At 38.1% G+C, this 12,798-nt stretch overlaps 1 pseudogene; it reads left to right on the top strand.

Annotated features, from left to right (window-relative positions):
- The first annotated feature begins 270 nt into the window (after positions 1-270).
- LOC129041554 (large ribosomal subunit protein uL24-like) lies at positions 271-2,888 on the top strand (annotated as a pseudogene).
- Positions 2,889-12,798: the final 9,910 nt, after the last annotated feature.

Genomic DNA, 12,798 nt, shown 5'->3' with positions numbered 1-12,798 from the left:
TCAGTCACTAGCTCATGTATTATCTTCCTCACTAACTGTCAAAGAAGAATTATTCACTCCATTTATAGTCTTGTACAGTTTTTTTATATGATAAGTTGATTGACGTGCTTCCCCTGTTACATTATAAACTCTGAGAGCAAGGACTTCATCTTATTCTCCTCTGTATTTTGAGCATCTATTACACTGGATGACACAGAGGTGAAGATACGTAACTGTTAGAAATGAATAGATGTGCCTTTTGCAGCCATCATCGAAGCGGGAGCAGCCAAAATGAAGTTCAATCCCTTTGTGACTTCCGACCGAAGCAAGAACCACAAAAGGCATTTCAAAGCACCTTCCCACATTCGCAGGAAGATTATGTCTTCCCCACTTTCCAAAGAGCTGAGACAGAAGTACAACGTGAGATCCATGGCATCCAAAAGAATGATGAAGTTTGGGTTGTACGAGGACACTACAAAGGTCAGCAAATTGGCAAAGCAGTCCTGGTTTACAGGAAGAAATATGTCATCTACATTGAATGGGTGCAGCGGGAAAAGGCTAATGGCTCAGCTGTCCATGGAGGCATTCACCCCAGCAAGGTGGTTATCACTAGGCTAAAACTGGACAAAGGCCGCAAAAAGATTCTTTTAAAAAAGAAAATTATTATACTTTAAGTTCTGGGATACATGTGCAGAACATGCAGGTTTGTTACATAGGCATACACATGCCATGGTGGTTTGCTGCACCCGTCAACCAATCATCTACATTAGGTATTTCTCCTAATGCTATCCCTCCTCTAGCCCCCCACCCACTCACCCACCTACAGGCCCCGGTGTGTGATGTTCCCCTCCCTGTGTCCCACAAAAAGATTCTTGAATGGAAAGCCAAATCTCACCAAGTAGGAAAGGAAACGGGCAAATACAAGGAAGAAACAATTAAGAAGATACAGGAACAAAGTAATCTTATATACAAGCTTTGATTAAAACTTGAAATGAAAAAAAAAAGAAAGAAATGAATAGATGCACTACCCTGAAGCCAGTTAAGAACCAGGTAATTACTGATCTGGAAGAACACCTGATTTGGAGACTTTATGTTACCACCCTACTGAGAGGTAGTGTGAAGGATCAGGACTAAGTTTCCCAGGATTTATTCTGAACTTGATGCATATGCATTTCAGCTTATGCTGATCTACTCTGTTAGACTCCTGTCCTAGTCCTACATTGCAGTGTTTCCTTTTCCCCATGGGAATCAAGGATATAGAGTTGTGGAAGAGAATGTACCAATCAAATACAGAGACTCTAAATTCCAGCCAGGATCTGACACAGAGTGTATTCTGAATAAATATTTGACAATTTAATTATATTCCCATAAGGTTATCAAGCTGTCTAATAGTCCTTGATATATGACAAACAGAAGAGCAAAATAACACAGAGAGACATTTGAATGCTATCTGAGCCATACTTTCTTCCAAACTTGTACTAAATAATCAATTTTTAAAATACCAGTTTTGTAAAAGAAGAACAAGAAAATACTTTTCTTCTGTGACTCAATAATATAAATAGCATTTGTGATTTTCAGTTCCAAACTGAGCTCAGATTCTATTGGCCACTAGTGAAACACTACTCGTAGGTAATAAATTCATTGGCTAAACTTGTAAACCAAGTTAAAGCTAAACAATTATTTGATTACCTTCTACTCATGTTTTACTAGTGGCCAATAGAGTCTGAATTCCATTTAGAATTTAAAAATCACAACTATTTATCCTAAAAGTGTTGCAACTCAAAACCAATACATGTGTCCAGTGCACCAGTCACCTGAAACAGAAGACATTTTAAAGCACATTTATAGCAAAAAAAAAAAAAAAGAAAAAAAAAAAAACAAGCATGAGGAGAAGAAGAATCCAGAAGAGACATTGCCAAGAACAAAACTTCTTTGTTGTCATTTTGTTTTCTTTTGAAATGTTGCTTTCTTTTAAATTTTATTTTATTTTAAGTTCCAGGATACATGTTCAGGACATTCAGGTTTGTTACACAGGTAAACATGTGCCGTGGTGGTTTGCTGCATCTAACAACCCATCACCTAGGTATTAAGTCCTGCATGCATTAGCTGTTTATCCTGATGCTCTCTCTGCCCCTGCCCCCGACCCACAACATGCCCAAGTTTGTGTTGTTCCCCTTTCTGTGTCCATGTGTTCTCATTGTTCAGCTCCCACTTATAATTGAGAGCATGCAGTATTTGGTTTTCTTTTCCTGCGTAAGTTTGTTGAGGATAATGGCTTCCAGCTCCATCCATGTCCTTGCACAGGACATGATCTCATTCCTTTTTATGACTACATAATATTCCATTATTTATATATACCACATTTTCTTTATCCAGTCTATCATTGATGGGCATTTGGGTTGATTCCATGTTTTTGCTATTGCGAATAGTGCTGCAATGAACGTACATGCATGTGTCTTTATAGTAGAATGATTTATATTCCTTTAGGTATATACCAAGTAATGGGGTTGCTGGGTCAAATGGTATTTTTGGGTCTAGGTGCAAAGAACAAAACTTTTAATGGGAGAAAAGATAGAAAGATGAAATTAGCATCTGGAGTTGATCTATTATTGTATATTGTATTAACCTACAAATGAATAAGCTTGTTTTTGATAAACTTGTTATATGTGACTTTTACTAATCCTTCCCCTGAAGCAACAAAACATGCTCTTTCTCTACCAGGTCCAATAAGCAGCTTTCTGAGTTCAGCAGCTGACCTCATTTTAGCATTCACTTAAAATTTATATTCTTCTTTCTTTATTTTGTTCTCCTTAAATTTTACAGACTTCACTGATATGAGCCAGCAGAGATTTCATTCACAGATTTCTTTGTGTGCCAGTGCAGAACGTGGAAGGAACTTGACACGCTAACCAGGAGGTGCGTTGTCCCCCTGGACTGAGTAAAGAAGATATGACACGAACTCAGCAAGCCCATGATTGTGAGACACTTCTACTGCTTCAGGAGGGAGCTCAGAATTCAATTAGAGATGCCAGAAATAGCATTCTGCTACAACTAAAGTACTGAGTGGGAAACTACATGTCTTGGCACACGAGTGATGGTTTTGCTATTCCTTTGTGTCATGGATAGAACAGAAAAAAAGAGAATATGAAGCAACGAAAAGATAAATGTGCAAAAATTTCCTCAAGGAACAATATTTAGTTTTCTATACTTGAAAATGAGTGTCAAAATATATATAAAGCAAAATTAAAAAGACATATAAGGTATTTTCTTAAGAAGAGTTAAGAAGAAAGAGGTTAACTAAACCAAGGAAAACATTGAGTGAGGACAAAAAGTGAAACAGATTTGCTGCTGTCACTGCTACCATATACCACAGACTCTCCAAAAAGAAAAAAAAGATATGGTTCAGTCTTTCATAATACAAACCACAATCCTGGCAAAAAAGCAAGACATAGCAGTGCTGGGAAAACTTCAGTAATTTGCACAACTAAATCAACAGCTATGAACACGTCCGCCAAATTCAGAGTACATAAAACTGTCTTTTTTTTTTTATTCTGAGAAAAGCATGTCTCCAGTAGATAGACCAACAAAATAACAACTCTCTGAATTTGATTAAAACAGTAGTAATAATAACATCAGCAGCTATCATGTGTTTACTTCTGGCTACCTGGGAGGTGCTATGCCAATCCCTTTGTGTATATTTTCTTATTAATCCTCAAATTCCTCTACACATCAGGCAGTGTTAAATATATTTTACAGATGGAAGAAACCAAGCCTCAAAAAAATTGAGTAATTTGGGTAAATTTATACAGAGTGTTAGAAGCAGGCTATGATCCCAGGTCTGCCTGACTTCAAGTTTGTGCTCTTTACCATTATGCTGTACTGCACAGGGAGACAAAGTGTTTAATGCTGTAAAAACAGAAGAAACATTTGAAAGAAAGTGGCAATACTATTCTAGAATTTCTTCTGGCCAAGGAACACAATTATGAGTATGCCCTACTGTATTAGTCTGTTTTGACACTGCTGAGTAAAGACATATCTGAGAGTGGGCGATTTACAAAAGAAAGAGAGGTTTAATTGACTTACAGTTCCACGTGGCTGGAGAGGCCTCACAATCATGGTAGAAGGCAAGGAGGAACAAGTCACATCTTATATGGATGGGAGCAGGCAAAGAGAGAGAGCTTGTGCAGGGAAACTCTCCCTTATAAATCCATCAGATCTCATGAGACTTATTCACTATCATGAGAACAGCATGGGAAAAACCTACCCCAATGATTTAATTACCTCCCACCAGGTATCACCCACAACATGTGGGAATTCAAGATAAGATTTGGGTGGGTACACAGCCAAACCATATCACTGACAATGTAGAAAGGCAAACTTGCTCTTCTTTGGAAGAGGAAGCTGGATGAAGATAGGCAAAACCACCCAATAATCGTGGTTTTAACTTAAAACAGGTATTATCCTATATTCATGTCCTAACTTAAAGGTACAATGCACTGTCTACAGTAGAAATAAACATAGGTTCTAACAGCACAGGCCCATCTCGAGTAAACAGTTATGTATCCACAATCTCAAATTTCATATAACATAATAGATATATATTGTGGGTACCTACGCAACATGCATAAGGCTTACCTCCATTTTTTCCCAAGGCTTTATTGACAATCAATTTGGTTAGAATTAACCATCCCCAGTTCCAAAAATTGGCTATAACTGGAATAAATAAATCAGATAAATTCCATTATCATTGCCTCAGTGATTCACCTATGGCAGAGGATGTGACCCAAGTTGGTCCAGTCAAGGTGTACTAGTCTATTCTCATGCTACTATAATGAAATACCTGAGACTGGGTAATTTGTAAAGAAAAGAGGTTTAACTGGCTCACAGTTTTGCAGGCTGTACAGGTAGCATGTCTGTGGAGGCCTCAGGAAACTTTCAATCATGGTGGAAGGCAAAGAGGAAGCAGTCATGTCTTGTGTTTCAGGAGCAGGAGGAAGAGAGAGAAGGGGGAGATGCTACACACTTTTAAACAACCAGATCTAGTAGGAATTCACTCATGGTCATGAGAACTGCAAAGGGGAAATCTGCCCTCATGATCCAGTCATCTCTCACCAGGCTCCTCCTCCAACACCGAGGATTACAATTCCACATGAGGTTTGGGTGGGGACACAAATTCAAACTATATCACAAGGTAAAGCCAAGGATTTGTGTTTGGAGATTTGAAGGAAGAGAAGAGTTCTTTCATCTTGACAGTCCAGTGAAGGGCGGTGAAATCTTGAACACTAACAGACATTTTGCTACCTTGAGGGTTAATATTGTCAACTTGATTGGATTACAAAGTATTGTTCCTGGGTGTGTCTGTGAGGGTGTTGCCAAAGGAGATCAACATTTGAGTCAGTGGACTCAGAAACGCAGAGCCACCCTCAATCTGGGTGGGCACCGTCTAATCAGCTGCCAACATGGCTAGAATAAAACAGGCAGGAGAAGTTAGAAGATCCAGACTTGCTGAGTCTTCCGGCCTTCATCTTTTTCCCATGCTGGATGCTTCCTGCCCTCGAATATCGGATTCCAAGTTGCTCAGCTTTTGGACTCTTGGACTTACACCAGTGGTTTGCCAGGGGATCTGGGACCTTCAGCCACAGACTGAAGGCTGCACTGTTGGCTTTCTTCCTTTTGAGAGTTTTGAGACCCAGACTGGCTTCCTTGCTCCTCAGCTTGCAGACGACCTACTTAGGGACTTCACCTTGTAATCGTGGGATTCATTAGTCCTTAATAAACTCCCTTTCATGTAACATCTATCCTGTTAGTCCTGTCCCTCTAGAGAATCCTGACTAATACACAACCCAAGGACGAAGCTGACACAAAAAGTAGGACAGGAATGGAAGAACTACAGAAATAGTCATCTTGATCAAATCGTGCCTGAATCATGCATTTCCTTTTAACTCTTTTAATTCTCTATACCGGCCAACTGCCTTTGTTTAACTAGTTAAAATATTGTATTGTTTTTGTTAGTCCAGTCCAGTGTAACAATATAAAGTGTTAAGGACTCAAGCTTAGTACCATTTTACATGTTAAGAACTCAAGTTTATATTCCATGATGCTAACTCCTCTTCCTTAGTGTCGATATTCCCACTTTAACTGTTTCACAGGAAATAATAATCAAACGCTTCCCACCACACAAAATGGTGGTTGTATCTACCTATAAATATCGAATATTCTAGACAAGAATGAATTTTACCTCCAGTGGATGTCTGGTAGATATCTCAAACACGTCTGAAACTGAGTGCCTGATCCCTTCTCAACATTTCAGTTGTTGGCAATTACATCTTTCCAGCTGCTCATTTTCTGCTACTTTCCCCAACCCTCATTCTACTTCAGGCATGCAGGCCTCCTTGCTCTTCTTCTTATAGGGCAGATATTCACCATCTTAGCCTCTTTCAACTGGCTGCTTTCTTTCCCTGATATTTACCTGATTAAGTCATTTTCTTGCTTCAAATATTTTCTGAGATGTTACCTTCTCCATGAGGCTTACTCTGTCCACACTAATTACAATTGTATCTGCCTCTCACACACACACCCTTCTCTGTTCTGTTTTTTCTCATATGACCTAACACTGTCTAATATACTGTTTAATTAATCTATTCATTTCATTGCATATTTTCCATATCTTACCATTAGAATGTAAGACTCACGAACATGCATTTTTGTCTCTTGTCTTAACTGATGTATCCCAAATGCTAGAATATGCCTGACATGTGAATAAATCTTTGTTGACTGACTGAGTAAATCACTCTGCCCTCAGCAACCTGGCACAGTTATCCAGTCCTAAGGTGTGTAGGGCACACTAAGCTATGAATTAAAAATCTTTCCACAAAAAATGATTTGTGATGATTTCCTTTGGAAATTGGATCAAATATAAAAAGAATTGAACTTAGAGATTCCAAAATCTCGTAAGCAGACACAATGTGATTTGGATGACTGAATAACCCTCATAGGTTAACCTCTGATGGCATATTCACTCATAAGCCTCTTCCCTGAATCTAGTGTGCTCTTTCCCTTCAATTTGGGTTTGCTGTAGCAAATAATTTAGGGTTTACAACATGGATCTCAGATGTTGTGCTAGTACACAACATATACTGGGTATGCATGGGATCATCCTGGATGTCATTTGTCAGACTGATACGGTTTGGCTCTGTGTCCCCACCCAAATCTCATCTAACAGCTCCCATAATTCTCAAGTGTTGTGGTATGGGACCAGTGGGAGATGATTGAACTATGGGGGTACATCTTTCCCATGCTGTTCTTGTGATAACGAATGGCTCTCATGAGATCTGTTGATTTTAAAAATGGAAGTTGCCCTGCACAGGCTCTCTCTTTGCCTGCTGCCATCCATTTAAGAGGTGAATTGCTCCTTTTTGCCTTCTGCCATGATTGTGGGGCCTCCCCAGCCGTGTGGAAGTATAAGTCCATTAAACCTCTTTTTCTTCCCAGTCTCGGATATGTCTTTATCAACAGTGTGAAAACAGACTGATGCACAGACTACAAAGTGTTTCCAAGCCACGCCCATTGGCTGTGACATTAAATAAATAATCTATTCCTTAATTCACTCAATCTTTCATTTGTTAATTCAAGAATATTTTTTCTGTGCACTGAGAGTGCTAGATTATATGATTGATACAGTACTTAGCTTTATTTAGTATAACAATGTGTTTTAGATTTTGATAAAACTAGCTAATGCATAGTTTCTAAAGATTAGTTGATCTATCCTGGAGATAAGGTCTGAGAGGAAATCTAAGATGTAGTGAAAATGTCTTAAAAGATGAGTATGATTTAGAGGATAAAGTATGAAGAATTGCAGACAGAAGGAAGACCATGAACAAAAGCATAGAAACATTAAGGAAACTAGGATGCATTCAGGAAGCCACAACCTGTTCTGTAATACTGGAGTGAAGGAGTGTGTGTGTGTGTGTGTGTATAAAATAAAGTGGATGCATCTAGAAAGATAGTATAGGTCCGATAATGAAGCCTTCAAATAATATCCTAAGGAATCTGATTTAACTTTTGAGAATTATAGCCAATGAAAAGTTAAAACAGTGGACCTACAGGATTATATGCTGATTTTAGAAAAAGTCTCTGAATGCATTTCTGAAGAACAGATGAGAGAAGAACAAAACTTCAGGCAAGGAGAATAGCTGGGAAGATGTTGTCAGAGAAACCAACAAGATGATATGACAAGAGATGATCTAAAATGCTCCCCAGATTTCTGTATCTGAGAAGGGCAGGTTGCCTATAAGAAGAGGAGGAAACATAGGGTGAGATAAGGGACCAACACAGTAGAACAAAGAGTGTGTTTAAAGATGATTGTTGGATTCTGTTTTGGACACACTAAATGTGAGAGACTTGTGGATATTGTGGAATATCTAGTTTGAGATTTCAAACTTACTAGAAGTTTGAATTAGAATTTGGAGGTATGTGGTAGGATTTAGGTTTTTACAACATGTCAGAATAAGTGGTGGAATGCATGAAATGAGACTAGGAGAAAGCTAAGGATGGGCACCAGAGAAAAAATGACTCACACAGGGACCTGAAGGCAGTGACTCAAAAGGCAAGACAAAGCAAAACCTGGAAGCCTCCTAAAGGTGGAGAAAGGAGCCAAGTGTTACAAAAAGGCTTTGTCCCTAGATCCCAAACAAGTCATCCTAGAATTGAAATTTCTGTAAGTGCTAGACGCATTTTTATCATAGCATGCCTTCTCCACACAGAGGAGAAATTGCCTCTTACGTTCTGAAGTATCTGGTGCATGGCAAGAAGGTTCCTTCCATTTTTCCTTGGTGTAACCTGCCTGCCTGTGTTGACACTGGCTGTAGTCAGTCTTTAGGCCCTGTTGTGATCCTTCCTGTTCCACTGGTTTCTATTCACCCACTGATGAGCCTTGGCCAGCTACACTTTTGCTTTGACTGTTCCACACTTTGTCCAGACTCTATTCACTCTTGTTTATCATGGAATGCCAACAGACGAGTCTATCACTTACATATTTCTATTGAATTGCTTCTGTGGTTCACTTTTTAGGTGCCAGATTGCTTATTTTATCCTAGATTTCTATTTTCACAGTTGTCACAAGTGATTTTTTGATCAAGCAGTTTTGGGAAATATTGGCCCAAATAAGTGATTCTTAAACTATGTTGTTCTTAAAAACTACCTGAGGGCTATTATTAATGTATCCCAACTCGAAGGAGTCTAATTAAGCGGATAGTCCTTGAGAAATAGGCTATAATCCCTGCTCTTTACCTTGCCGTCAAAAGACTTTTAAACTTTAGTCTCAGCTTTCATTAGTCTCCTCCCCTGGCATACTTCCCTTAATCACCCACTCACAATCAGTGAGGTCAATGAATCACCTACAGTAGAATTATGTGAGATAGATTCCTGAACTTCACCCAAGGGCTACATCTGAAACTCAGGAATTTCTATTTTAAAATAAAATCCCAAGTAATTTGAATGTTAAAGAGCCCAGCCCAGAACTCCAGTTCAAAACATGGCGTGGTGGTGGCGTTCATACAGGTTAAAGATGAATTAAAGTCATCTTGTAAGTTTGATCAGAATGAGTTTACTTCCAGATTTCTGTTGTCTTTGGAGTTGGGGATTGGGGTACATAATTTAAGAAAGTTTTCCAGAAGAATCTGAAAATCCTAGATTTTCTCCGTTTCTCTCTCTTTCTTCTTTCTGCCTGTCCGGCCCCATTATCCACCTGAAATTGTCCATCAAATTTATATCTTCAGGTCATATATCAACTCATCTATAAAAATGTCTACATATTCACATTTAAGCAAGATTAACTGCTCTCATAACTGTACTCAAGTACTTATTAGACATTTATAATACAAAATTTCCTACATTGAATTATAATCGATGGCCTCTGTGTCTTTCTTCTCTACTTAACTGAATTCAAGAGAAGGTGCCATCTTCTTTACCTTTGTTATGTCCAGAGCATGCTCGATAAATTACATTAAAGTAATTAAGAATTGCATGTTTTATAAACACAATAAAACAATTCCCTCCGTAAAAGTAATAGACAAGTAAGGCAAGTTCCAGTTTTGCAATGTTGACACCCTTGTCCTCAGCAAACTGTGTGGCTAGATGCAAAGCAGTTCTATCCATGTGTTCTTAAATTTCTCACTATGAATATTGGTGTAGTCATCATCATCTCCTTTAAAGGTGTCATCTCCACTATGGGAAACTTTATGATGAATTCCAATTTTATTTTCCTTTAAACTCAAAGGGCATTATTAAAGGCTAATGACAGATTGTTTTCACATATTAAATGCCCATTCCTGCAAAAAGATTGTACATCCCCACTCACTTCAACTCAAACATAGCCAAGTGTCATTCTATGGCCAATCACTATGAATGAAAGTGCTGATCGTTAACTTCAGAGCAGAAGCTCCAACAGCCAGCAGATGATTACCAAGTTGCTTATTTTTTCCCCTATGCAGCAAATATCATCAATGTTCTGGGTTGATACTGTACCATCAGAGGGAAAACTAAAACAGGACTGCAGTTGAGTCATGTGGATATGTAAAGAAAGAACAAAATACACTATGCTTTTTCAAACCACTTAGCACAGTTTGGCATATGCTGCCTGAGGAAATGCTCTTGTGACATTGAACTCCTGAATAATCATAAGCATCTTAGAGTTTCCCAAGCAGATATGACAATTAGCCTGAACATGGAAACCTCAGCTACTGAGTTTGCTATGGTGTATTCAACAGTGTTTTGAGCTTTTTTGTGGGGAGAGAGTGAACACGGGGGGGACATTTAGAACTCTCTGGTGTGTGTATGTGTGTATGTGTGTAGGGGCTTGGCCGTTATAGTTACAGGGGACCTACTGTCATGTAGTACATGATATACAGATGCTGTATATCCTGCAATCCAAGAGAGAGCTCTGCTTAAGAATTGTCAAGCCCAAATGACCATTGCTTTGGTGGAGAGACACTGGACCACGCAAACCAGTGACAAATGTGCAGATTCATTAGTTATTTTCATAGTGGATTTATCAAGAGTGTACTAGAATTTAACCTTCATTTAAATAGATTACTGAATCTACTAGTTTTTCAAGAATATTCACATGTATTCTTCAAAATCCTTGTTCAGAAAGTCATTGCATTTCTAATTTTATGGTACATTCTTGAGCCAATTCATTAACCAAAGGGTGATGTATGAAGACTTTTTTCCTGGCATAACCTGTTCCCTCTCCCACCAAGATTTTTTAATTGTTACTAATGTAGGTATAAATGTATTTATTCCCAGTTTGACCAGTTGTATGTTTTCCTGCCCTTTAGAAAATATTATCTTTTGCTGCTATCCTTAACAGATGTTATGTATCTGCAGACTGACTTTATAGCTCCTTTCCCCTTTGTTTAACAATACCATACATATTTTGATTTTTCATCATAGGCTGATCCTGCCACTTCATCATCATTCCTGTTGCTCTGCTCTGATTTTCCTCTGTACCTTTTTGTTATTCTAGAAAGAAATGATTCTAAAGAGAATAAATTCTGCCTTCCAGAAGAAAATTTAATATTATATTCAGAAACTGATGAATCTTGTTCGTCTTCTTCTAATAGATCAAACATTGTGTTATATCTCTTGGGTGATACCTGACACTGTAAACTCATATGCAAGTTGCTGTTTCCTGTCAGCTCATTGCATCCTTAGCATTACTGCTGCATGTTTCTCTCCCTTCCAAGTTACTCTTGTGCATTGCATTTAATATATGTATTTCTTACTTGTGCCGGGGCATTGGTGTAATTTTACTGGCCTCACTGCTTCTAGTAGCACCTTGTGTCAGCTGTGAATTTGGTTAGAATACTTCTACTCCCTTCTCTTTATTTAATTAAGTATCATATTTAACTTTCACCTTGAGGGCAGTATCTTACATAAAGTATCCACAGACTCTGGTGGAATCCAAGTGTGCTGATCACTAAAAAGTCAAGAAACCAAGAGTGCTTCTGGTCATCTTTTCCATGGATCCTTAGTATTAGACTAGGAAGATTGGATGACTGAAAAAATTGGCTTGTCCTAAGACACAAGAAAAGACGAATAAAGGCATCCATGACCGAATTTTAGGGCATGAAGTGAATAAATGAGTTAGTAATATAAGTAACTTTCAAAAGCAGCAAAAATCTTTGAGGCAAAATCTATTTTCTTCTTTCTCTAAATCTGGATTGGTTGTATATATTGTCTGTAGTCATGGGGTGCATTCTAAGTCCTTTATTCCGTTTCTTTTTATCAAGCCCAAGAAAGCAGTGTGAATGTTAATAGGTACTGAATAAACCCTATGATCACTGTAGTACCTTATAATGATGTGTTCCCAAGCTGCCATATCACGGTTGATTATTACTTCTTTTTCTTTGCAATCCTTCATTTAATTTCCATTCCTTACCTTGCTGTTAATATTCCTGACTATTTGAATTCGTTTTAGAGTGCATGAGATGCTGTATCAAATGTTTTTGCTAAAATCCAAATGTATTGCATCTCTCACATTGCATTCATCCACTAATCTTGTAATTCAATAAAAAAAAAAGCAATCAGATTTGTTTGGCATGATTTGTTCTGTGTAAATCCATGCTGCTTATTGCTCAATGGTGCTTAAATGATAAGTAGTGCTCAACGCAAATTTCCTCATCTAACTTCTCATTTTAGCTCAGGAAAGTCTATACTGTTTTTGTTCATAGATTTCTTCCTGGCACATAGCTAGTTTCTAGGTCCTAAAAACCAGAGAACAGAAAGACTACACTAGCTTTATTACAGTACCTTTTTTTT

The sequence above is a fragment of the Pongo pygmaeus genome, chromosome 6 (assembly GCF_028885625.2).
Source record: "Pongo pygmaeus isolate AG05252 chromosome 6, NHGRI_mPonPyg2-v2.0_pri, whole genome shotgun sequence".
Lineage (NCBI taxonomy): Eukaryota > Metazoa > Chordata > Mammalia > Primates > Hominidae > Pongo > Pongo pygmaeus.
This window is presented reverse-complemented; position numbering and strand designations above follow the sequence as displayed.